This window comes from Schistocerca nitens, chromosome 2 (assembly GCF_023898315.1).
Source record: "Schistocerca nitens isolate TAMUIC-IGC-003100 chromosome 2, iqSchNite1.1, whole genome shotgun sequence".
Classification (NCBI taxonomy): domain Eukaryota; kingdom Metazoa; phylum Arthropoda; class Insecta; order Orthoptera; family Acrididae; genus Schistocerca; species Schistocerca nitens.
Window position 1 is genome coordinate 681,301,688 of NC_064615.1, and position 22,287 is coordinate 681,323,974.

The 22,287-nt window shown below is 43.1% G+C and overlaps 2 pseudogenes; both read left to right on the forward strand.

Moving 5' to 3' along the window:
- Positions 1–12,026: 12,026 nt before the first annotated feature.
- LOC126238370 (5S ribosomal RNA) lies at positions 12,027–12,145 on the forward strand (annotated as a pseudogene).
- Positions 12,146–21,650: 9,505 nt separating this feature from the next.
- On the forward strand, positions 21,651–21,768 carry LOC126238176 (5S ribosomal RNA; annotated as a pseudogene).
- Positions 21,769–22,287: the final 519 nt, after the last annotated feature.

Genomic DNA, 22,287 nt, shown 5'->3' on the forward strand with positions numbered 1-22,287 from the left:
GTTCTAAACTGACATTAACACGTTCTGACCTATTGCCTCTCACACAAAACTAGGCTTCACAAGGTGTAAATCATGTTGTTGCTGCTGCTACTATAACACACACACAGACTGGATGATTTTAAATAAAAGACAGTCACAAAATAAGGAAACTGCAAGAGTTTTACGGTGTTGTGGAGAGTTTCCAAACTGCTGTCCGAAGGTGACTGACAACCTCTACATTTAAACTCATATGTCACAGTGACGAAAGAGCTGATGACTGTGTGTTTCATGTCGATTGATTCCATATTTTGCAGTCATGCACGAGATCACTATTACGGTGCTAGATGTCCCACCTGGCCGGCCGCGGTGGTCTCGTGGTTCTAGGCGCGCAGTCCGGAACCGTGCGACTGCTACGGTCGCAGGTTCGAATCCTGCCTCGGGCATGGATGTGTGTGATGTCCTTAGGTTGGTTAGGTTTAACTAGTTCTAAGTTCTAGGGGACTAATAACCTCAGCAGTTGAGTTCCATAGTGCTCAGAGCCATTTGAACCAACCTAAATCAGGATTTCCGCATAAAGATTGATGCCGCCATCCTCCCCAATACAAGAGCAGTCCGTTTATTCATAGCGTATAATACCGTTTTGCAAAGAAGTTATTTATTAATGCAGAAGTCTGATGCTTCATTGTTCATTTCTCACTCCCAGTCGCTGTACACACTACACACGCTATACGCACATTACTTCATCATGCAGGACTACACACACTATCAGTTGGTGTCAGCACCATAACAGCGATGTTTCGGTGCCATTAGGGATCAGTTGTTACTTGTATACACTGCATAGTTTTGCGAATAAGGTTATCCAGTAAAAAAGAAAAATGAAGAGAAAAGAGAAGGAAAAACTTAGTGTGAGAGTGTTATGTGAAAAGGCTGATGTTTTATTATTGTTTTATTTATTTATTTGTGTTACATTTTGTATTTTATCCCTATTTGTGTTATTTAAGTAATCCTTCATCGTGTAGAATGCCCTTTTTAACTTCCTTTTTGAAATAAGTTCGTTTTAGTAACCTTTTTAATCTCCTTGGCCAATTTTATTGTGCTTGCATGTTCCAGGGTGTATCGCGACTCATCAGTCCAGGTAACTACATTAGAGGTTTGGAACATCCAACAGCGGCGTTCCCTTTCCCCGTAGCAATCTGTGAGCGTTGAGACGTGCGGTCAGCAGAGGAACCCATGGCCAGCAGGTGGTTCTGATACTCTGGCTGCTCGCTGGTTGTTGTCTAGCACTTAACTGGAGAGGTCTTTGCTGCAATGTGAGCCATCTAGCCAGTTTTACAATTCACTATAGTCGATGGCGGTCATTATCATGTTCTTACCCACAGCAGCTGTCTCTGGCGGTGGATCTTTTCCCATAATCGAGGTAGTTAGAGAATTAGTGGGGATTCCCGGAATAATGACATCAGCATTATCATTCCCAAAATCGCTAACATCATCGTCAGCACTCCCTTGACTCTCCCCTCCCCCCGTGGCCAATGGCTGAGGGGCCCTAGGGCTCCAAAGGTGTGGAAGCTGCCCCCCCCCCCTTCGAGAAATTTTAATTTTTGTAGTTCGATTGCATATGCACTGTATGTATGTCCACTATGAATCGCCACCAGGATCGGTACCGATGAGCCAAACAGAGGAAGTCTTACACAAAGTATTTGCCAATTCTTTTTTGTTATCAACAAATTCAGTTTGTGGGAAGGAGTAGCTTCTGTGCAGAAAGTGCTAATCTAGAGTGATAAAGGAATAAAGTTCTGACATTCTCTTATTTACTTTGATTATACATTTCTAGTTACTGTTACACCCCCCCCCCTCCCCCCCCCCGAGATTCGCTGCGGGAAGAGTCACAACTTAGAGGCAATATGAGAGAGGTGAGAGGTGGATGGTGGTCTGTATGTCATGAGATGTACATTATGTAATCTGAATGGCCACCATGCCCTGAGTAGTGGGACAACTATGTATGGCCCCACTCTACATTGTTGCCAAATTTATCCAAGATGGCGGATCCAACATGGTGGCGATAGATGTGGCAATGTCACAATGACATCATTGTGTGAACTTAAAATTTTGGCGGGAAAATAGGTCAATTGGGTTACCTCCACTAACCTAAACCCTCCCCCCCCCCCCAGAAAATGGTGATAGATTAAAATTTTGGCAGAAAGAAGGTCACTTGGGCTGCCTCCACTAACCTAAGAAAATGGCGGGAAAATAGGTCACTTGGGCTACCTCCACTAACCTAAGTCATCCAACCGCCACCTCTTCCTTGGAATTGGTGGGAAAAGGACTCAGCTTCTGCTAGGCTGCTGAATAGGATTGACGTAAATCTTTATTTTGCAGGTAGTTTTTATTCACCATGAGGTCCGGAGTCCAACTGACCTGATACACCGACCGCCACAAGAGGGCGCTGTTATCCCTTCTGTGACATAATCCAAGATGGCTGTCTGTGGGAAAAATGGAGGGAAAAGGACTCAGCCTGTACTGCGCTGCTGGAGAGAGGAAGGAGTGTATTTTATTTATTTTGGAACAATTTATTTAGGGATGAAATTCACATAGTTTATTTATTACAGTGGTATAAAATACTCACTCTGACTTGCTTGGGGTCACAATACGCAGCCTACAGACCTGTAAACTACTTGTAAATTATTGAAATAGTGCAGTACACTGATGTACAGACACGCAGACAACTCGTAAATTGTCAAAATAATTCATGTAAAAAGCTTTGCAAACACGCTCACAACGCTTGAACAGCCGAAAATAATGCAGTTCACGAACATTCAGTGCACATAAAACACGCTTTCGAACTATTGTCAACCGCAAAATATCTGCGAAATCTTCCCTACAAAGGACCCAACGTGGTCAAGCACGCCGACGCCGCTGACTCCGAACGCGAGCTTCCACCGGAGAGACGAACGCAGCCAGCAGGTGAAAGTCGCGTCTATTTGCGAGTATCAATTTAGAATTCTTCGAGTGGTACACTGATATCATATGTCTATGTAAATAAGAGCCAAGTCGCTCTCTGGAAGCGCAAGTGTTTTCCGATGCTGGCGCCATGCCTTTCTACCTGCGATCCAGCAAAGACCTAATTGCCGAGCGACTCACCATCGTAAACACAGATAAAAGGTTGTCAGTGTTACACTGACGTCACAGGTCTATGTAAATATGAGCCAAGTCTGCCCTCTGAATGCGCTATAGAAATCTGTTGCAATGCTTCCAAGAATAGCAAAGGGTGCATTCTCCATAGCGTTCCTAGCAGGACATGCTAGCTGCTTCCGCCCGCATATGTGTTTACCCAGACACAACGTATACCTGCCAGTACACCGCAGGCCAAATTTCCAAGTGAGAGATGTCTGTGGAGCGACTCACCCACGCAGGTGCAGCTAAAAAGCTGTCAGTGCTATACTGATTTCTCATGTCTATGTAAATAACAGCCAAGTCATCCCTCTGGACGCGCTACAGAAATCTTTTGCAATGCTTTCAGAAACTGTTAACAGAAATAGTTTAAAATAACACCAATGCATTCTTCCTGATGTTCCTAACGGCAGAGCCCCTCACGGAAATCGTGAAGTGTTGCATAAATAGTTAAATATCGCTTTTATAGAAGCTTTCATGATGTCTCAGCTTGTCTGCAATGGAAATTCTTGACCTAACAGACCCTGTTTATGAAAATAGCCCAGAATAACGCTGAATGCATTCCTCCTGATATCCCTAACGTGGCACACCGTTCATCACGTGTTATCCCTCCTGGAAATCGTTAAGTCCTGCTTTCAACAAACATCTCTCAACGCAAACGTTCACACCGCTATGTAGAGGCTACTATGTCCAAGCACAAAGGATGTCTTAAGAATGAACGGAGCATTCTGGTCGGCTCTTACTGAATTTACCTGCCAAATCACTGACGCTGTCAGAGTGGAAGCTCTGTCCGCGTTTTTCTTTCTGCAGACAAGACATTCAGTGGCCAAACTACTTTGTACAGATCTCCATATTGCACTGATAGTTAAACCCTGCAAAAGTGGCTTTAGAGATCGTCAAATACGGAAATACTCTTGCTCAATTAAACTGTTCTCCAACCGAAGACATAAGCTTGAATATTTCACCATGAAACCAATCTCCATGTACCATATCGACATAGGAAACATACAATTCGTATCCTGCGCCATTCAAAGTTACTCCTTTTTCATCATGCATATAGCTATCGAGCGCCAGACAGTCGTACATATACCGCAAAGACAGACAGCATAAGCACATGCATTGTATATTCGCCTGGCAGCACTAGATATTTCCTGCGAGGTCGGGTGGTAATCCACCACAGCCAACAGTCACAAGTCATCCGCTGCCAACGCATGACCAGAGCACCCTCAGCAGACCCAAGTCACTCTCTGAACTGTTGTACAAAGTCGGAGTCGGTTCCCCTCGACACAAAGGCGTTACTGTTTCTGGCACCCGATCTACTTCCTTGCTTGCTTTCTACACCCATCTCCAGACTCAGAGATTACAAGAAAATATGTAATTTCACATGGTTTGCCAGAATATCATACCATTTACGCGATACTTCTCGATTCAAGCACAGAGCAATATTGCTTGTATAGATCATTACTTGAACGGTATAATTCCGAAGATATAGACTGAAAATTATTTCTCTAGAAACCCGAAACTTTATCATGGTGGAGCAAGCTGTAAACCACTGAGTGACTAGAAACTTATCCCATCTGTGAAGACCTTTACGTGGAAACTTGAAAGGAAAAAAAAAAAGGAAACCGATATTTCCGTTCACGAATACTGATGCCGGTGATGTAAAAGTTTCCAAATCATCCCTATAATTTACAAAGTCAACTAAGGTGTTACTCATGTCTAGAGAACCAGAAAATGTGTCTTCCACCCGCCTTTCACCCACTAGGTGCACACACCACAATCGATGTTCTCTCAACTAAATATAGGCGCGAAATGAGCAGAGGCAGACAGCCAGACAATTTACATGGGAGGGAATAACGGTCCAGTGCAAACACACGTCCATATTGAATCTTCTCAAATTTCGACATGATCACGAAAGCTGTCCAACACATACTAAGTGTTAGTTCACTGTTCGTTCGTCTAGAGGACGATTAAGTCAGCTACATTCCTGCATCCCAACAGGCCTTTCATTTCAAATGCTCCTGTCGTTATCAGGAAACGTAAATCGTTCCCCCCACAGACCACCATCGCCGTCTCGCGCCACGCACCCCTAGACAGAATCGTCCTAGGAAACCGGCCACATACATATTTGATTGCTATACTTACAATTAAATATTACTATCGCGGTATCAATTGGACGACATTCAAGAATGAGCGAAGTATCGGAAATACACCCTGCTGACGGCTGTAGCCCCAGAAGTAGATATATTTGTACCATTCTTATGACTTGACATACTTTTCCCTTTGCTATTACAGTATTCCACGTCAAACCCATATTTTCCTTACGACTGGACATAGTCATTTGCTTTGCACATGTCGGAACATACAAAGATACTTTATAAGCCTGATGCTCAAGGCGAAACTACCACAACTCTCCTACTACTATGTTTAATACTTAGCCACGAAAGATTGCCGCAGATGCGAAATACTACTGACCAAAATCAGTGATGGGTGCACATGTTCCTGCGGGTGGTACCTCTGTGTCTTGGATAGAAAGGCGTAATCCTCTTACAAATCGCGAGACGTAAAAAAAAAAAAGAAACACTGTCGCAAAGACCATATTTCTTTCACACTCGGTCTTGCTTCTACAAGTGCACACAAGTATCCATTTTAAAAGATATACTGGCTTTATTAATTGAGGTACAGCATTACCTCCCCTCCGAATGAAGCGGTTTTTCCAGACAAATATCGTGACACAATATACACTGTGATCACCGGTGTAAATATTATTGGTACAACAGTGCGGTTACACGTCGCCGACGATGGAACCTCGTGATAAAGTCACCGAATCGGGAAAGTGATTCAGCTAAGAAACGTGGTATGAAACCGGTATTTGCAAATCCCTCACGCCGCTGCAGATATTTCTCCAGTATTTGTAACTCATTCTGTCTCCAAGCCATGTCAGAGGTTATGCGATATATGCACTGGGTTATAGGCGAAGGTTGATTGAGAAGGATCACAAGCAGTAGATAGTGTGCTGATTGAGGTCATAAGAAATGTACACAGGCTTTTCAGATCTGTAGTGTTATGCTATCTGGTAGAAATGCTGTCTGGGATTTGGAATTTTCAGCTATATATCTGCATTGGATACTGTGGACAAGTCTTTTAATGATTACAGCCACTAGTGAATCATATTTCTGGCACTCTCATATCTCGAAACAAGTCACCTTTCTCGAACGTATCAGCTCCAGTAAAATTCCAAGTGGCTTTTTCAGGTAGTCCCTATGCATCTTGCAACTGCCCCTCAGACTCTGCGCTACCATCCCTGCGGCTTTGCGCATGTGATCATTCCAATTTAAGTTGGAACTGAGTAGACATCGGAGAAAGCCATATCTACCACCTTCTGCTACCTGTGTAGATGCAGTTTAAGCTGAGTCAGTGTGACAGGACTATGTTTTGACCATTCGATGGAAACAGGAACATGTTGTCATAGCTCCACCAACTGTGCACAAAGTGTAAGGTCAGTGCAGACGAAGCCCGTTCCTGCAACATGAGGTAGTATAAAAGACAGTACATGAACTGGGATAAGGACAAGGATTTTGCTACTGCATTGTGGTGCTTCTACAAACTACAAACAGGTACTGCAGTCCGAATCAAAATCGCGTTCCTCAGGGTCCATTCACGTCTATCACCTCAACATTCTATCATCGTTATTCTGTACCATCCAACAGAGAAAAATTAAGAACTTTGTTAACTCCACTAACTTCATCCAATAGAGAACTCGATAAGATTCTTACTGCATGCGTGCTGGCACCAAACACATGTGGTGATCCTATTAAATATACAGGTATTGATCCACTGCACAAACCAGTTTACATAACCAGAACTGCAGGAGGATGGCTGTAACCCATAGACCATACTGCAAGTCACAAGAGTTGCTCCCTATGACCCTGTGACGTTGTTTGAAACAGCTTTTTTTTCTACTATAAAAGGCTTTGTACACTACCATACATTTTGTTTTTCTGCCACAAATTCGAGTTCTGTGACAGGTTCTAAACTGACATTAACACGTTCTGACCTATTGCCTCTCACACAAAACTAGGCTTCACAAGGTGTAAATCATGTTGTTGCTGCTGCTACTATAACACACACACAGACTGGATGATTTTAAATAAAAGACAGTCACAAAATAAGGAAACTGCAAGAGTTTTACGGTGTTGTGGAGAGTTTCCAAACTGCTGTCCGAAGGTGACTGACAACCTCTACATTTAAACTCATATGTCACAGTGACGAAAGAGCTGATGACTGTGTGTTTCATGTCGATTGATTCCATATATTGCAGTCATGCACGAGATCACTATTACGGTGCTAGATGTCCCACCTGGCCGGCCGCGGTGGTCTCGTGGTTCTAGGCGCGCAGTCCGGAACCGTGCGACTGCTACGGTCGCAGGTTCGAATCCTGCCTCGGGCATGGATGTGTGTGATGTCCTTAGGTTAGTTAGGTTTAAGTAGTTCTACGTTCTAGGGGACTTATGACCACAGCAGTTGAGTCCCATAGTGCTCAGAGCCATTTGAACCATTTTTTTTGTCCCACCTGTGCTAGCCGCCCCCCCCAGAAGGTGCTGCCCCTCTACCAAGACTCTTTCTATATCTCAAACAAGCGATGTCAGTCAATCATTATGTGGCAATCGACAGTGTACCAGTGGATGGATGGGATGGAAAAGACACTGTCGATGTACTGTAATAATAAGCATCACAATTTATAGAGCAAACAATTTTAGCAATTTTACAGTAATTTCAACACCAAACAATTATGCAACAGCATGCTTTCCAGTTCCAGTATCATTGCTAAACCACCCCTCCTCCACTTTGTGAGTACCATTGCGAATGTAGATAGATGACTGTGCAATACGTCCATTCATTATTAATTCTCAAACATATACATCATCAGAGTATACCAGACAGTGATCTACATATTTCTAACACTTCGAGCATAGTGCATAATTTGCGATCTGTCTCGATGCAGATGAGAGTCACAGGGCATTCTCGCAGTCTTAGGATAAAGTTAGAGATCCCCTCGCACTGTCTTTGAACAACCTGCCGCACAGCACCGTTACCGATTTAATCTGCAGCTGACCAGTAGTAGACCGCTACATTCCGCGTCTCGGCTGGTCCCGGCAGAGGTTCGAGTCCTCCCTCGGGCATGGATGTGTGTGTTTGTCCTTAGGATAATTTAGGTTAAGTAGTGTGTAAGCTTAGGGACTGATGACCTTAGCAGTTCAGTCCAATAAGATTTCACACACATTTGAACATTCCGCGTCTCGAGAATGAATGGAGCTTGCAGAGTCCTCGCCCATCCAAGTGCACAAGATTTCTCCAGACGCGCCCATGCCGATGAGGTTAGCACCCCTTATCGGTGTATAGTAGTAGAGTTGAAAGTGTTGCGATGTAACAGCAGACGATTAAGAAGAACAAGAAATGGGTTGTTTTTATGCATGATGGAGCTCCAAACGGAAGGAGTTCAAAGCATTTTACTTAAATCAACTACTCTATCAATTCTAAAGTATTGTTCTAGTGTCAAGGATCAGTTCTAGGAGGGTACTGGTAAGAGAGAAGGCTACACGCTTCTGGACTTAAAACTGAATATAATGTTAGATCGCTTCAGTTTCCGACCGATCAGTCGTGTGTAAGAAACATATTTCCAGCGCATGACATACGTCCTTCTTGCAGGTTTCTCTACGATCAACTATGGTAACAAACTGTAGAATGAAAAAACTACTTCCTTAAAATATCGATTCTGTTTGATACGGGGACAATATCGCTTTCCAGAGATGTATAGCGTCCACTGTTGACATCCGATCACGGTTCAGAAATTATACTATGCCTGCATCAATCCTATATAAAATGATCGTTAGTAACAGAGACTACCTTTTACAGGGAAACAGATAAACGCATAGCAGGGCGTCCGACATGTGCAATTACGCATCATTTCCGATACTTCGCTTATTGCCGAATGTCATCCAATTGAGACCGCGATCGTAATATTTAATTGTAAGTATAACAATCAAATATGTATGTGGCTGGTTTCCTAGGACGATTCTGTGTAGGGGTGCGTGGTGCGCGACGGCGGTGGTGACCTGTGGGGGGGCATGATTTACGTTTCTCGATAACGGCAGGAGCATTGGAAATGAAAGGTCTGTTGGGATGCAAGAATGTAGCTGACTTAACCGTCCTCTAGACGACCCAACAGTGAACTAACACTTAGTATGCGTTGGACAGCTTTCGTGATCGCGTGGAAATTTGAGAAGATTCAATATGGACGTGTGTTTGCGCTGAACCATTATCCCCTCCCATGTAAATTGTCTGGTTGACTGCTTCTGCTCATATCGCACCTTTATTTTTTTTCAAGTTTTCACGTAGAGGTCTTCACAGATGGGATAAGTTTCTAGTTACTCAGTGATTTACAGAATGCTCCACCTCGCTAAACTTTCGGGTTTCTAAAGAAATAATTTTCAGTCTATATCTTCGGAATTATACCGTGCAGGTATATGCAAGGGAAATTGCTATGTGCTTGATATCGAAAAGTATCGCGTAAATGGTATGATATACTGGCAAACCATGTGAAATTACATATTTTCTTGTAATCTCTGAGTCTGGAGATGGGTGTAGAAAGCAAGCAAGGAAGTAGATCGGGTGCCAGAAACAGTAACGCCTTTGTGTCGAGGGGAACCGACCCCGACTTTGTACAACAGTTCAGAGAGTGACTTGGGTCTGCTGAGGGTGCTCTGGTCATGCGTTGGCAGCGGATGACTTGTGACTGTTGGCTGTGGTGGATTACCACCCGACCTCGCAGGAAATATCTAGTGCTGCCAGGCGAATATACAATGCATGTGCTTATGCTGTCTGTCTTTGCGATATATTTACAAGTGTCTGGACATCGATAGCTTTACGCATGATGCAAAAGGGGCGATTTTGTATGGCGCAGGATACGAAGTGTATGTTTACCGTGTCGATATGGTACATGGAGATCGGTTTCACGCTGAAATATTAAAGCTTCCGTCCTCAATGGCAGAGCAGTTTAATTGAGCAAGAGTATTTCCATATTTAACGATCTGTAAGCCACTTTTTCTGGGTTTAAATTTCAGTGCAATATACAATATAGTTTTGCCGCTGAATGTCTCGTCTGCAGAAAAAAAAGGTGGACAGTGCATCCACACTGGCAGCGTCAGTGATTTGGGTGGTAAATTCAGTAAGAGCCCATCAGAATGCTCCATTCATTCTTAAGACATCCTTTGTGCTGGGACGTAGGAGCCTCTACATAGCAGTGAGAACATTTGCGTTTCAGAGATGTTTGTTGAAAGCAGGACTTAACGATTTCCAGGAGGGATAACACGTGATGAACAGGCCATGCCATTAGGAGCATCAAGAAGAATTCATTTGGTGTCATTCTGGACTATTTTCGTTAACAGTTTCTGAAAACATTGCAGAAGATTTCTTTAGAGCATCCAGATGGGGGACTTGGCTGTTATTTAGATAGACGTGAAACATCAGTATAACACCGACAGCTTTTTAGCTGCGCCTGTGCGCTTACACAGGCGTCCCTCACTTGGCAATTAAGCCTGTGTTGGACCGGCAGCGACATGTGGTGGCTGGGTAAACACGTACGCAGCCGCCAGCATCTCGCATGTCCCGTTAGGATCGCTGGGGAGAATGCACCCTGTGCTATTCTTTTAGATGCATTATTTTGACAATTTACAAGTTGTTTGCGTGTCTGTACATCAGTGTACGGCATTGTTTGGGCAGTTTAGAATTAGTTAGAGTGTCTGCAGTGCGTTTCACATGCTTTATTTTGATAATTTACGAGTCGTTTGCGTGTCTGTACATCAGTGTACTACATTATTTCGATAATTTACAAGTAGTTTGCTGGTCTGTAGGATGTGTATTGTGACCCCATACACGCCAGGGGTTTATACGTTTTATGAAAATATTTCATTGCGAAAGTATTTTTAAAGCTAAATCTTTGAAAATTGGTGGCTGGCTTATCGGTTAGAGATGAAAACATATGTGTTTCATTGTTTTCGGAAGTTCAACCTGTAAGATGGTGAAGTACAGTCAGACTGATTCACTGACTCATCATCACCCAGTCCCAACCTCTGAGGACAGAAACTTGAAGTTTGGAGATGGTGTGGATGTTACGCTGTAGGCATCGTTTAAGAAGGGATTGTCCGAAATTCCACTCCTAAGGAGAAGAGAAGGGGGATGCAAGGCTTTTTGAAATTATGTCACTATTGAGGGACTTTTCAAGCTAGAAGCCCGCATCTCGTGGTCGTGCGGTAGCGTTCTCGCTTCCCACGCCCGGGTTCCCGGGTTCGATTCCCGGCGGGGTCAGGGATTTTCTCTGCCTCGTGATGGCTGGGTGTTGTGTGATGTCCTTAGGTTAGTTAGGTTTAAGTAGTTCTAAGTTCTAGGGGACTGATGACCATAGATGTTAAGTCCCATAGTGCTCAGAGCCATTTTTTCAAGCTAGAACTACGAAAACTGGTATTTGGTTTCTAGGTCAAAAAATAATAAATTCGTGTTTCAGCATTTTTGGAACTTCAACCATTAAGGGGGTAAAATAGTGAGTGAATGTTTTTTGTGAATAAATAATTACTGAAGAATTACTAAAGGATTTTCAAGGTTACATCTATGACAATTGGTGTTTGACAGTGTGGTCAAAATTAAAAAAAAAACACGTGTTTCAGTGTTTCTGGAAATTCAATCCCTAAGGGAGTGCAACAGAGGACGAAAATTTTCAAGAAAATATTTCGTTACATTAAAAAAAATTTGAAATCCAAATTTTTGAAAATTGGTGTTTCACTTCCCAGTCAGATATAAAAAAATATTTACTAAGGGGATAGGGCAACGGCCTTGCCACAGTGGATACACCGGTTCCCGTCAGATCACCGAAGTTAAGCGCTGTCGGGCGTGGCCCGGCACTTGGATGGGTGACCATCCGGGTCACCATGCGCTGTTGCCATTTTTCCGAGTGCACTCAACCTCGTGATGCCAATTGAGGAGCTATTCGACCGAATAGTAGCGGCTCCAGTCAAAGAAAACCATCATAACGACTGGGAGTGTGGTGTGCTGACCACACGCCCCTCCTATCCATATCCTCAGCTCAGGATGACACGGCGGTCGGGCCACTTGTGGCCTGAAGACTGAGTTCTTTTTTTTATTAAGGGGATGGTAGTTGCTATGGAAGATTCTCCACATGATTAACAAAAGCTTTGGACTTCACCCACCAGAGCAGCTTTTTGGTCTGAAGTACATCTGGAAAAGACCATGCTTATACAGCCTTAATTAGCGTAAAAAGCTTACAATGTTTTGCAGTTTATGAACACTATAAAACTTCGATTAAATAAAAACAAAAAGGATCTCTGCAGACCGTACAGTCTATGCAAGCTAGCGCACAGGCGGGCGCGTTTGCTTGTGTGTGTGTGCGTGTGTGTGTGTGTGTGTGTGAGAGAGAGAGAGAGTGTGTGTGTGTGTGTGTGTGGGTGGGTGGGTTGGTGGGTGGGTGTTTGGGTGTGAATATAAATAAATATATCCCATAAAACAATTATTTTTTACTTTTTAACCCTATCAATCAATAGCAACACAACCGCTAGCAGTTAAACTTGCAGCACTAGTAGAGTCTCGTAACTGTCACTAGTGTCACACTTTTTTTAATTTGTGGGAAGCTGGTAATTTGGTAGGACACCAAATTCCAAAATTGGTAAACTAGCTGTATAATTGGTATAATGGTGTTCAGATACCATGCATATGCCACATATACCATGATTATGCCACATTTATGCTACGCATACACCTCAATTACTCCACAAATGCAAGACATCAACTCATACATATGCTGCAGAATATATGTCAACATTATAAAATAATAACATTACTGCATATTCTGCAAAAAATGTTAGTTGAGTGGTGCCAGATCTGAAACTGACTGTTGGCAGTTTGGTAGGCTATCAAATCCGAAATGTCTGTAATTGACAGAATAGACTAAAACACAGATGTACCAGCCAAGAATAAGAATTGGCAGATAACTAAATACAGGGAGACAATTATTGAACTATACGAAAAAAACCGAAATTAGTTGCAAACTATGGCATGCAAACACTTTATTCAACATATAAACGTCACTACAGTTATTCAGATTTAGGTTGTGACATGTTTGATATGCCCACCATCATTGGTTGTGGTGTGGCGCAGACGAATACCGAGATTCTGCAGGACCCGCTGAAGTGTCGTAACATCCTGAATGGCTGTTTTCAACTCAGCAATGGTTTTGGGGTTATTGCTGTACAATTTGTCTTTAACATAGCTCCACAAAATGGATTCGCGTGTCTTCAGATCTGAAGAATATAGCGGCCAATCAAGGCCCTTGCCAGTGGCCTCTGGGTACCCCAGAGCTATAATGCGCTTCCCAAAGTACTCTTCCAGGACATCAAACGCACTCCTGCTTCGGTGGGGTCGAGCTCCATCTTGTATGAACAACGTCTTGTAGAAATCTAGGTCACTTCGATTAATGGGGATGAAATCATTTCCCAAAACCTTCACGTGCCATTTGGTAGTCACCGTGCCATCAAGTAATATCGCACCGATTATTCCGTGAATGTACATTGCACACCACACAATCACCTGTTGAGGGTGAAGAGACTTCTCGATCGCGAAATGCGGATTCTGAATCCCTCAAATGCGCCAATTTTGGTTATTGACGAACTCATACAAATGAAAGTGGGCTTCGTTGCTAAGCTAAATCATACAGCGCATACTAATTTCCATTATGCCCCGCGGCCAACCATGCAGTTTGAACGTCCCAACGCGAACAGTTCAGAAGTTATGACGGTTTTATATCATGTAGTTCGATAGTTATCCTATATATCCATTCTTGCAGACGTGCATTTAAATTAAAGAATGGTTACTGAACTGCTGCCAGCCATATGCTCTGTAGTCAAAACAACAGTTAAAAACATGTCTGTCGTCATTGCATATTTCAATGTACGGTGTACGTGAACAGTGTGTGTGGCTGAACTCAAAAAAGTCGTAGCCAATATTAGCATAATGAATGCCTTTTGGATCTAGCAGCAAAGTACTGGACAATTTTTGTGAAAGCACTCCACAAATATCGGCACTGTGTACAGCATTTATATTAAATAATCGGGTGCGGCGCAAAATGTTTACATATCTCTCTGTTCTTTATGTAATATTGTTAGGCAATACAAGACATCATAAAAGTCTCAGAGGGAAGCACATTCACAGGTCGCCGGAGACGGTCATAGCACATCACCCATACGTGCAATCTCATCTAACCACAGTGCTGCGTGACAAATCGGCACTGCCTCCGATGCTGCCTCTCCAGGAGTGCAGTAATCACTCTTTGCTCACAGCGCAGTGAGGCTTCCTAGCAGAAAGCAAGCATGAACTTGTAGCCGTTCTAAGGTTTTAATGTTTAACAGTTTTCATTGTTGTAACAAATACACTATTTCTATAAAGTGTAACAGGCAAAGTATTAGCTCCTTTCGAGTATAGAGCATACACATACAGGATGAAGAAGAAATGCCACACTTGGCAGTTGGCATGTGATTCCTCATCCCCTTGGAATGAAAAAGTGTATCTAGCAAAACGTAGTCCCGCCAACAGGTTTAATGGAAAGGCGATTTAAAAAACGGGGTCCCGGCAACACTAACTGCATGCAGCATGGCCAAGAACAGGTAGGCTGAACTCTACACTGTGTGGGAGCTGACACATTGGCTCATTGAGAATAGACAATGGCGTAGGGAATGGTGTTGCAGACTTGCCAACATTAGGGGTGCAATTATGGCAAACATTTTTTTTTCAAATAAAACATCAAATTATATCCAATGTACGCCTTCACAATGCGCTATCTTGTGTATTTCTTTTTATTACTGTTGCCTTTATTTAAACATTAAGATATAACATGAAATTGGTACAGACGTAAAAGACCACAGAAAAAAATAGTGGGTACCTTAACATTGTCTGTATTTAGTGAGGTACAAAAAACACAATACGTAGGCTGCGCTAGACTGCACATTATGCTGTGCACAATAATTTCATTCTGTACGTTTGACGCCCAGGCTTATCTTCATGAGCAGTACACGTTAGAGCGTGTTCACTTTACAGAAGATCTTCAACGCAACAACCACGAATAAGCAAACACTTCGCCACTCGCTGGAACATACTTTGTTAGACCCTATGCAACACACCTGCATCCACCAATGGTGAAATAGCATGCACATGAGCAGTTACGTGGCGTACATCCATGGGTGGATTACTATAAACTTGTTCCTCTAAGTGAGCCCACAAATAAAAATCTAGTGGATTAAGGTCAGGGGAATGTGGAGGCCAGAACATTTGACCTCCACGACTAATCCATTTCCCCGGAAATGCTTCATTTAAATAGTTACGCATATTGATTCCAAAGTGTGGCGCTGCACCATCATGCTGAAATCATAGCTGTCACCGAACACCAAGTGGAACGTTTCCTAATCCATCAGGAAAAATATTTCAAAGAAACGTACTACAGAGCGGCGCAGTCAACCTGTCTGGCGAAAGGTAAGGGTCAAAAACCACTCCTCCCACGACTCTATCCCATAAGGTTTTACTAAAGCACATCTGAAAATCACGTTCATAGGTTACATGTGGACTGTGTTCCGACCAATAATGGCTGTTGAGGAGGTTGAAAATACCTTCATGAGTGAATCTAGATTCGTCAGTCCCTATCACATTATTTATAAAGTGTTTCTTATCTTCCACTTCGTTAAAAATCCATTCACAGAACTGTACTCATCGATTGCAGTCTTCCGGCCACTGGTGTTTAGTTAATAGATGTAATGATATGGATGCAGTTCTTTATCGTGAAATACTTCAACAGCTAGTCTTTAAGTTATTTGGAACAGCCCTGTAATATCACAGGTACTTCACCAAGGTCATTTCTAAATGGCTTCTAGAATTACAACCTCTGTTCGTGGAGTACGTCTAGTCCTATGGCCGAATGAAGATTACCAGTTTCCGAAAGGCAAGCTACAAAAAATGTTCTTATCAGGACGGCGCCTTTGGTGGTACTGTGCACCATATGCACAAGCAGCAGCAGCTTGGTTATCGTAAGTCCTCAGTACCAAAAGCATGCAGACATATTCATAGTTCAACTCCATTGGTGAGCCGCCCTGCATGAACTTGACAGGACCAGTTATGGTAGTGCAGTGAGCAGTTAGTACACATATGTATATAGTGTAATGGATCCCTCTGCCATATTATTGACTATTGCCATGTGACAATACATCGTCCTGCTTATAAACTGTGAGAAATAGGGAACCGGTGTCGAAAAAATAAAACAGGAATCTGAAGAGGCTTCGAATCATCGCTCGATGGTGAATGTGGGTTTGACGTCCCAGCAGCCTACTCAGTGACGTATGACACTTGGTACGATAGGACGAGGTGATACACGTTCATCTGTACATTCCAGTGCGCTGCACCATGTGACAGTGTTGCCAACTCATGGTTTTCATACACGTGTTTTCAAAATGCGACCTTATTTTGCTAGATTAACTTTTGTTTTGAATGTGGATGAGGAATTGCATGCCAACCTCCAAGCGTGGCACTTTTTCTTCGCCATGTATATACCAGTATTGTCGTTCGGCAATAATAATATCCCACGAAAGCCCTGCCCGGATGTAGATGTACTCATTCCACACAATGAAGACGTAGGTTATGTTACAAACTATGTTCTCTCTGTGTCTAGTTATAGTTATCTGAAGGCAAACTATGTGGAACATTGTTCTCGACCATCCCACGATTCTGCGACATGAAAAGCACCAATCTTTTATAAATCCAGCGTGGTAGGAGACTAAGGCCGTTGAACATATTCCTGAAAAAAAAAAAAACGTAAAGGAGAGATCGATCTAATATTGTATGGTGGCCAACTTCTTTACTGGATGGTGAAGTACTCTCCCTTAAGATTCCTGCAAATTAATCTGAACACAGAATGTTTTAGCTCACTGCAGATGCTTGACCCTGGTATTTTTTAGTGGTTAAGTGGTTAATGCATCCAGCCATAGTGTAGAACATCAATACTGGATATTTACCATCATTTTCTGATTAGAATAACTCTACAGCTTCCTCTCACAATGGAGCCTGGAACGAGATTGACGAGGCTGTGGGGAGAGTGAGGAGCTTGATTCGTATTGGCCTAAAGAGGGCAGGCGAAAGGGTGACCTTATTAATTGTTGCAGAACTCCTACAGTGGTGCGGTGGCCACACCTCGTGTTGTCGCCTGCTGCCTCTTATCGCAGCTGGAGAGATACACAGGTCAGACTGAGTCACGGCAGTGGTGTCACTCCATCTTTGACCAGCTTGGGACTGTGCTGAGTCGACGGGGGTGGTAGCGACTCAGTTGTGTCAAGTCGCAGCCGAGTCCTGGGCAGATTGGCAGAGGTGCCCTGTTTGCCACATTGTTGTTGGCATCTGCTACGGCGGCTCTGAGCCCTTGCCTGCTGCGAAGTGTGTGCAAATTTCTTTGGCAGTGGCAGCGGCGTTTGGTGGCCGCTATGAATGTTTCTTTTACAGTAATTACATCGTTACTATTCCGGTGGCACTGCCTCATGCCACGGGCTCTGCTTAGTGAGTAATGCCCGTTTCCCGTTAGGGCTGCCATGCAGTAAAACGCCGCGGCAATGCCGCGCGGTTGCCAACGAAATGTCCTCAGTGGTGCACTATGGCGAGCTCTGCGTTGCGATATACTCATATCGAACCGCGACGGCTGCCACGTGCCTCAATGCGGGTCCGCGCCACCAATCACAGAACACGCTGAGCGTGACAATAGGTGCAGAAACCAGAGGCCCATCAGAAAGACAGGCGACGGCGCGTACGTCTCGAAGGTAGGTCTGAACTCGCTCGCTCAGCTCAGCAGACAAAATTCGTTTCTAGATCTGTTAACTCGCAGCTGGGCGTGTACATACTAACGAGAACTGCATCTTCTACTGGAATCTTCTATTATGAAGTCTTGCTGATTACTAGACGTACAACAAAATTTAAGATCAATGCTCGATATCAACGGTAAACGGCTTGTTTATAGAATTTAGTCTCTTCTGCTTAACAGTCCTCATTCCGTGCAAGAACTGGTACCTTATGCAACTGATAATCATTTCGGCATGATTTTAATTTTATTGTACCTCAGTAGAGCCGTAACAAATTAAAAGTAGATCTGTGGACTTCCGGTCACTCTAGGACTAATAACAGTATGACTCCGTAACAGCCAATTCCAGTGGAACATGCAATTCTCGTTTGTACGTACACACCTAGTTACGAAATGGCTCTAAGCACTATGGGACTTAACGTCTGAGGTCATCAGTCCCCTAGACTTAGAACTACTTAAACCTAACTAACCTAAGGACATCACACACAGCCACGCCCGAGGCAGGATTAAAACCTGCGACAGTAGCGGTCGCGCGGCTCCAGACTGAAGCGCCTAGAACCGCTAGGCCACAGCGGCCGGCCCTAGTTACGAGTTAACAGTTGTAGAAACGTAGTTTGTCTGCTGAGCTGAGCGAGCGAGCTAGCGCCGGCGTATCTTCGTGCCGTACGAGCCGCGGCCTGTGTTTCTCGAGGGCCTCTCAGAGCCACTAGTCATACAAGCTTACGCCGAAGTGCTGGCACGGTCACGGCGGCAACTATGAAATACTTATCATCCGATTTCAGGGACACTCTTGGCTGAAGCGGGAAAAAAGGTATAAACAGTAGAAGAAAACAGAGACTGGATACAGCCAGCAAATAATTGAGGAGTTGCAGGTGCTACTGTGAAATGAAGAGGTGGGCATAGATGGACCACATCAAACCAATCAGAAGACTGAAGACTCAGAAAAAGAAGAGGACTGAATTCCTTTTCGTTATTCGTCGTGGTTATTTGCTGCATCTCTTTTGAAGTAAACCGCTACACGAAATTTTACGGAGTGTGCTGACATAAAATCGCATTGCATAAATCCTGTGTATAGTTCGTTTTAGGTAATACATTGTTGCGTATCAAATTTAGCGAACGTATCAAAATGGTTTTTGAAGCTGAGAGCAGAACGATAGCTATGGCCGTTCTCGAGATGCTGAATGACGTGTCGGCGGACAGGACGCGCTGGGACAGGCGGACGTGGCGGGCGATACGACCGATATTAAGCCCTGCTCGTCGCAAAACATAGAGTTGTGTCAGCCCCAAATTTCGTAAACGGTTCGAGGTATCGAAACGGGTTTGTTTGCGAATGATAACTCGTAAAGAGTCACGTATTTTGTAGCATGATAAATATGCTAAACCTTTTTGTCTGTAGAGATGTGGAAGTAACTATAGCTTTTTACAGCTGACCCATATACTTTTTTAAATGGCATATAATAACGTCTGAAGTAAGAAGTACAGTGACATCGAACCCATCAACGTTTACACTACTCTTTACAGATCTACAGAGCTTAAACCGAAACTAACTTGCTGGTATATCATAAGACGTAATTGTTAAGTATCTACCAGTACTAATTATTTCGTTTTGTAAATAAGAAACGCGTTTTTCTTGCTGTAATGTATTTAATTTGTTCCAGAAGCGTTTCACCATCTTTTACTATAAGGAATCTTGAGTTTTGTTTTGATATGCAATATTTGCAGATTATAAAACAGTTTTGTTTTGATATGCGATATTTATAGATTATAACCCAGTTCACATCGTATATTTTACGTTAATAAATGATTACTTACAGTTATTAGAGTTTTAGGCTGACATCTGCGTTTCCTCTCATCTGGTCACATGCTGAATGTCCTATAACCTCACTTACGAAATGTAAGCACATTTTCAAGTTACGACCTGTTTTCTTCGCATTTTCACGTTCTTTGCGTTAACTGCTTTCGAGTACTATTATTCTCCTGTCACTAGCTGCAGATACTTTACCGAAAACTGTGATTTAAAGTCGTAACTACTGTGAGTTCACTTTATGTGTCTTCCTGTTTGGTTTGTTTATGTAGATGTTCCAAGTGTATGCTGTATCTTTATATCTGTTTGTGTGTGAGAGAGCCATTAGTCAGTTCTAGAAAGATGGATGTAGTAGCTGTCAGATAGTGATTTAAAATTTTGGTGTTCAGCTGGTTTTAGTTTTGGTTTAAATGTTACGTGGGGGTTGCGAGTAAGAGAAAACTCACTCTTTACATTAAGAGATAAAATCGTAGAATAACTCTCCAAAATACGATTATTATCATAATCATACCAGCCAACCCATTTCTCCTCGTTCTTACAAGAACTAATTAATCACACACACACACACACACACACACATTTTGTTTATCTGCAACGTTTAGAATACCTTATAACTACAGATAATAACACCAGATTGCCATTTACTCTTTCTATCATCACTAAAATAGTCTTTACAGGCACGATACAGCCTCTGATAAGTCATTTCTTTCAATGAAAGATTGTACATCCCTGATCGCATCTTTGTGACAAGCACCTTGGCATGAAGTACGAAGTATAACATTCTGTGCATCGTCTTCAGTATCTATAACCTCTGGAGGACAATACATCATACTATACGACTATTCTCAGTGATTCCAGTCTTGCAAGCAGTTACGGAGGACCAGTCATAACAATTAGCTTCACAATTACCACTTCAGCTGTATGATAGAATGTTCGATTCCATATTTGGTTGCCAAAATGCCGTATTTATTTTCTAATTAATCTGCTTCCCCGACAAGAACTGTAATTAAAAATTGTTTCGGATGACGTTGATGCATCGTTTAATAGGCCTGAGGATGATTGAATGATAATTGAAGTTAGTGGAAAATCCTCCCCTGAACAAAAAGTATCGTAGCATACCTGTATTACAATATATTTACCATCGATGACTTCTACACAGTTTGAGAACTGTTAGTACATCCTAAAGTGATGGATAATACGATTTCTCCTCTCTGCAGTTTGTGTATTTTCCCTAAGACCTGTATTCCTTCAAGAACCAACAACCAATGACTGCTCATGTACGAGTTTTGCGGAGGGGTTCTTATAAGGGGTTGGGTGGTATCATTATGATTAGCAAACTGACGATTCCTTGATGTTTCGCAATATGTGCTGTCAACCAGACCCTTCCTTTAGACAAGCTGTGCCATAGTTTCCTTTATCTCCCCAGTTTGTTTCACTACCTCTTCATTATTTATACGATCTGCATATCTCATCTTCAGCATTCTTCTCTAGCACCACATTTCGAAAGCATCCATCGTCTCCTTGACAGAACTGTTTAGTCGCAGGTTCGAATCCTGCCTCGGGCATGGATGTGTGTGATGTCCTTAGATTAGTCAGGTTTAAGTAGTTCTAAGTTCTAGGAGACTGATGACCTCAGATGTTCCATAGTGCTCGGAGCCATTTGAACAGAAGTGTTTATCGTCCTTTTTCACTTACATACGTGGCTGCACTCCACTTCCTAACATTTAAATTCATACTCGATGTCAACAAGCCAACGGCCTTGCCGCAGTGGTAACACCGGCTCCGGTCAGATCACCGAAGTTAAGCGCTGTCGGGCTTGGCTAGCACTTGGATGGGTCACCGTCCGGTCTGCCGAGCGCTGTTGGCAAACGCGGTGCACTCAGCCCTTGTGAGGCCAATTGAGGAGCTACTTGACTGAGAAGCAGCGGCTCCGGTCACGAGAAGTGACAACGGCCGGGAGAGCGGTGTGCTGACCACATGCCCCTCCATATCCGCATCCAGTGACGCCTATAGGCTGAGGACGACACGGCCGTCGGTCAGAACTGTTAGGGTCTTCCGAGACCTGTTCGGACTGAGTTTAGAGTTAGAAGTCAACAAATTTTTTCTTTTTTAGAAACGCTTTTCCTGCTATTACCAGTCTGCATTTTACATCCTCTCTACTTCTGCGTTCTCAACTACTGCTTCCGTTTCAAGTCCTTGAAGTCTTACAACTTCAGTCTAGTTTCTGTTACATATTGTAGATAATATTGTGTCCCTATGTTTTATCCCTGATACCTTCAGAGCTTCAGTCAAGATCGTCAAAATATTTTTGCAAATCTACAAATGCCATGAACACAAAAAAATGGTTCAAATGGCTCTGAGCACTATGGGACTTAACATCCGAGGT